The sequence below is a fragment of the Ovis canadensis genome, chromosome 9, assembly GCF_042477335.2.
Source record: "Ovis canadensis isolate MfBH-ARS-UI-01 breed Bighorn chromosome 9, ARS-UI_OviCan_v2, whole genome shotgun sequence".
NCBI classification, from domain to species: domain Eukaryota; kingdom Metazoa; phylum Chordata; class Mammalia; order Artiodactyla; family Bovidae; genus Ovis; species Ovis canadensis.
Window position 1 is genome coordinate 93901945 of NC_091253.1, and position 5835 is coordinate 93907779.

A 5835-nucleotide genomic window follows, 5' to 3' on the forward strand; every position below is an offset into this window, starting at 1 on the left:
CTGGGGCATAGATTTGGATAACTGTGATATTGAATGGTTTGCCTTGGAGACGAACAGAGATCATTCTGTCATTTTTGAAATTGCATCCAGGTACCGCATTTCAGACTCTTTTGTTGACCATGATGGCTATTCCATTTCTTCTGAGGGATTCCTGCCTGCAGTAGTAGATATAATGGTCATCTGAATTAAATTCACCCATTCCAGTCCATTTTAGTTTGCTGATTCCTAGAATGTCAACATTTACCCTTGCCATCTCTTGTTTGACCACTTCCAATTTGCCTTGATTCATGGACCTGACATTCCAGGTTCCTATGCAATATTGCTCTTTACAGCATCGGATCTTGCTTCTATCACCAGTCACATCCACAGCTGGGTATTGTTTTTGCTTTGGCTCCATCCCTTCATTCTTTCTGGAGTTATTTCTCCACTGGTCTCCAGTAGCATATTGGGCACCTAATGACCTGGGGAGTTCCTCTTTTGGTATCCTATCATTTTGCCTTTTCATACTGTTCATGGGGTTCTCAAGGCAAGAATACTGAAGTGGCTTGCCATTCCCTTCTCCAGACTGGTTACAAATAGGAAAAGGAGTACGTCAAGGCTGTATATTGTCACCCTGCTTATTTAACATATATGCAGAGTACATCATGAGAAATGCTGGACTGGAAGAAACACAAGCTGGAATCAAGATTGCCAGGAAAAATATCAACAACCTCAGATATGCAGATGACACCACCCTTATGGCAGAAAGTGAAGAGGAGCTAAAAAGCTTCTTGATGAAAGTGAAAGAGGAGAGTGACAAAGTTGGCTTAAAGCTCAACATTCAGCAAAGGAAGATGATGGCATCTGGTCCCATCACTTCATGGGAAATAGATGGAGATACAGTGGAAACAGTGGCAGACTTTATTTTTTTGGGCTCCAAAATCACTGCAGATTGTGATTGCAGCCATGAAATTAAAAGACGCTTACCCCTTGGAAGAAAAGTTATGACCAACCTAGATAGCATATTCAAAAGCAGAGACATTACTTTGCCAACTAAGGTCCGTCTAGTCAAGGCTATGGTTTTTCCTGTGGTCATGTATGGATGTGAGAGTTGGACTGTGAAGAAAGCTGAGCGCCGAAGAATTGATGCTTTTGAACTGTGGTGTTGGAGAGGACTGTTGAGAGTCCCTTGGACTGCAAGGAGATCCAACCAGTCCATTCTGAAGGAGATCAGCCCTGGGATTTCTTTGGAAGGAATGATGCTAAAGCTGAAACTCCAGTACTTTGGCCACCTCATGCGAAGAGTTGACTCATTGGAAAAGACTCTGATGCTGGAAGGGATTGGGGGAAGGAAGAGAAGGGGACGATTGAGGATGAGAAGGCTGGATGGCATCACTGACTCAATGGACGTGAGTCTGAGTGAACTCTGGGAGATGGTGATGGACAGGGAGGCCTGCATGCTGCAATTCATGGGCTCGCAGAGTCAGACACGACTGAGCGACTAAACTGAACTGAACTGAACTGAACTTACTTTCTGAAGAACTCAGTGTAACTATGTTGCAACCTATCAGTGTTTTCTGTAGAAGTTCAAAAACAGTCTTTTAGATGGTGCTTTACTTCAGATATAAAATGTATAGTCATGCAGTCAAGTAGCCAAGTTAGAAATGCCATCTAGAGGTTCTAACAAATAATATTAATTGAAGAGTTTTTTAAAAAACTTCCTTCCCTAGCTTCTTTTGCATTATATTTCAGGTGTGCTAAAATCTACCGTCTAAAGCTTAGTTAGGAACGGAGACAAGGTTTGCGTATCTGAGAAACAGACAGTATATGGGTTCATCTTACACGCCAGTTCCAGTCTTTGAGAGTGGCAGTCTGCAGGCTTAGCAGGAAAGAGTGCTGGGATCTAGCAGCAGTATCTGTAATTGTTACAGTAAGGAGTTTGTGGCAGCAACAATACACATGCCAAGCATTGCCATCCCTCCTCTAAAAACTTACATTCAGCTGTGCAAGCTTGCTATTTTAACAGCTGATTTACAGATGAGAAAGCTACATAGCATTTTGTTCCAAACTTAAGCTAATTCAAGATGCTCTAAATCTGTTCTGTCCAATATAGCAGCCATCAGCTAAGGGTGGTATCTAGCACTTGAAAGGTGTAGCTGGTACAAGTGCAGGTATAAAGGAACTATAAAAATACATATTGAGTTTCAAGGACTTAGTATGAAAAAGGTAAATCTCTTACTACTATTTTTATATTGCTACATACTGAAATGATAGTTTTAATATATTGAGTTAAATTATATCATTAAAATTAATTTCATCTATTTCTTTTTACTTGTTAAAAATGTGGCTCTTAGAAAACTTAAAATTACGTGGGTGGCTCACCTTTCTGTCTTATGTTATATTTCTGTTGGATCGTGTTGCTCTGTATTAACAAGTCTCATCTTTCACTACCTGTAATAAGTTTAAATATTTTAAACTTTAAAGATAGATCATGGTTTCTTTTCTACAGCTGTAGAAATCCTTCATGTTTTTAGAAATATTCAGCACATTTTCCATTAAGCATTACTTTATGCCTTTGGGCCTTTGCTCTCCCTTGTTGGGATCAGTCTATCCTTGTCCAGCCACCTGGTGGCTGACCATGTATTTTTCAAGACTTGTCTCTGGTATCACTGTGATATAAAGCCTGACATTAAAATTCAGCATTGTTAACTGCTTTGATGTCTGGTGAAACTGGGAAGGCCTCCGATGGTCTCCTCCAAGATGCCCTCCATATTCTGCTGCTATAGATAAACTCCCCCAGACAAATAACCTTCCTTATCAGGTGGACAATGTAGCGTTTGCTTAACTCTGAGTAGTGGGTTCCAATCCCTCACCAGTCACAGAGCTACTGAAACAAGCCAATCACAGCCTCTTGTGGGAACCAGGGGCATCTCAGCCTCTTGGTACTGGAAAGCTTGCCTCTCACAGTCCCTGGTGGTTCACGTCACTCCAGATTCCAGGCATAATGTGACCCTGTACAACCTGTGATATCCTCTCCCTCTCCCAGGATGTGAGGACTTGTGACTAATAAACTGCTGTCAATCTCTCCTGTCTAGTGTTCAGTGTTATATGTTTGGCCATTTCCATAACCCTGGGGTGGAATCTCTGTCACCAGTTCAGTTCAGTTCAGTTCAGTCGCTCAGTCGTGTCCGACTCTTTGTGACCCCATGACTGGCAGCACGCCAGGCCTCCCTGTCCATCACCAACTCCCGGAGTTCACCCAAACTCATCTCATGTCCATCGAGTTGGTGATGCCATCCAGCCATCTCATCCTCTGTCGTCCCCTTCTCCTCCTTCTCTGTCATCAGCAGAGTGAATAGGAGGTGATTTGTGTTTTTTCATAAGCCATACTCCTCTCTCAAGGTAGAGCTGACCATCCCTTTTCCTTCATCACACTTAGTGCATACATTTATCTTGGTGGCCAGACCTCTCATTTGCAATAGTTTACTTCTACACCTATGTCCTTCTATTAGAAACTAAAAGCTGATGGTAGGAACAATTTCTCATGCTTTTAAATTTCTGGTTCTGATGACAGTGCCTGGAATACTTAGTAAGTGTTTGGTGAATAAATGGATTTTGAAAACCATTATGTAGCTTGTGCTGGTATTAAGAATTTCCTGAATTTGAGCACAAAAAACTAAAATGAAATGTTATTAGTCTAATAATTGCTTGTAGAGGGGTAGGGGAGATATCTGCTTTATGCTACAATTTGCTGAGGAGGGGAGGGAGTAATTTGAGGTAGTGAGACAAGAACTAGTAGCTTGTACCTGTTTTCCACTTGGAAACTCTGAGTAGTAGAAAGCAAAGAATGAAATGACCTGGGGAATCAATTCAGAGAACTATCATGTAAATCACAATTGTTTTATTAACCACAATCTGCTTTTCAAGGAACCACAGTTTCAATAAACAGATATTCTTTTCCAATTAAAAAACAAGGAAAATGCTCAGTGTGATTGTGGATAACTCAAACTTGTTTGAAAGGAGAGGAAGTCCATATCAGTGGAGCTAAGAGACCCAGAGTAGATGAGCATTTTGTGGGAGAGCAATGAGATAAATCTAGTCTCGTAGCACTGGACTGAGGGCCTGTGATTGATAAAGCTTTTATAAAGCTAAGTCTTGCTCTGGAGTCCCCATGCTGCTTGCGCTACAGGGACATTAAGGCCTTCAGAGCCGTGGGTGGAAAGAGTCATGCTGGGTCAGTCTGCAGCCTTGCTATTGGCCCACTCCAAGACTGGACATCTGGTCTCCCTCTTCTCTTCCATAGACTTTACCCAGAAGACAGAGGAGCGTGCAAGACCAAGAGCACGGCAGTGCTACTATGTCTCAGCTCTCTCAAGTTCCCCAGCTGATGAAACAGTGATGGCATATTGTCTCTTTGTAATCTGATTTTCTTCCACTACTTGTTGGAACAAACTGGCCCTCTCCAATTAACAGTGAAAAGTAATTGAAATTTTAAGACAAAATATGAAGATTTGCTTAACTGTATTGGAAATTATTATTAAGATAGCTCATTAAAAAAAAATGTCAGCATGTACTGATTAACTACCTTAGTTAAGAAAGATTTCCTTTTGTTTCTTATTTTTACCTACATATGTATTTTGGTGTTGAATTGTCCTACCCTTCACACAATTAATATAATAGTAGATTGCATGTTGTTTTTGATGGCTTCACGTAGCAATAATTGCTTTTATCACCTGTCTCTAAATGGTTTCAGAACCTGGCTGGTCTCTGGCCATAAGTTTGACTCACCATTTATAATGGAACTGATTCTATAGGAGGGAGGATGTGACCAAATAATAAGCATACCCTAGAAGCCAGAAGTGGATAAGGCAATGGCACCCGTACTCTGGCCTGGAAAATCCCATGGATGGAGGAGCCTGGTGGGCTGCAGTCCATGGGGTCGCACAGAGTCGGACACGACTGAGTGACTTCACTTTCACTTTTCACTTTCATGCATTGGAGAAGGAAATGGCAACCCACTCCAGTGTTCTTGCCTGGAGAATCCCAGGGACAGGGGAGCCTGGTGGGCTGCCGTCTCTGGGGTCGCACAGAGTCAGACACGACTGAAGCGACTTAGCAGCAGCAGCAGAAGCCAGAAGGGATTTAATAGCTGGGCTCTTCTCTGGCCAAGTTTCAGTTTCAAAACAGTCTGTTTCACTGATATTCATGGCCTTGGGCCCTATGGATCTTCATGGTTCAGAAGACAGAATTCACGGTTTGTATCTCTCAGCTTCAGTTGATATCTCAGTCTGCAGACTGTCCTCCATTTAGAATTAAATTACCTGGAGAAGAGAGTGCAAGTACCTTGTTTGAAAATCTTTCTGGCTTACCTGGTGATTTAATTTTCAACCCAGATATGATTAGTCCTCCCTGTTGGATTGTGTCTGCTTTTCATTTTCTGGGTGTTGTTCACAAGGTCCTAGGACATTGCAGGAACATGATGATTGGAGCTCGCATGATTCATGATTAATGGCTCTGCGTAATCAGGCCTTGCAGCACCCTGATTGCTCCTATCTGATTCTTCCTGACGATCCGTGATATTAATGTACTTTACGATTAGATTGAGTTTTTGTTGCTGTCTCCTTAGTTGTACTTGAAGTAGCGTCGGACACGACTGAGCGACTTCACTTTCACTTTTCACTTTTATGCATTGGAGAAGGAAATGGCAACCCACTTCAGTGCTCTTGTCTGGAGAATCCCAGGGACAGGGGAGCCTGGTGGGCTGCTGTCTATGGGGTCGCATGGAGTCGGACACAACTGAAATGACTTAGCAGCAGTAGCAGGACATTGCAGGGGGCTGCTAGCAGAGCAACAGCA

General features: G+C 42.3%; 1 non-coding gene across 1 annotated transcript; it reads left to right on the forward strand.

The window, feature by feature from the left end:
* The first annotated feature begins 5406 nt into the window (after positions 1 to 5406).
* Positions 5407 to 5537, forward strand: LOC138446371 (U8 small nucleolar RNA). Its single transcript, XR_011259306.1, has one exon. It is a non-coding gene; the product is annotated as a U8 small nucleolar RNA (small nucleolar RNA).
* Positions 5538 to 5835: the final 298 nt, after the last annotated feature.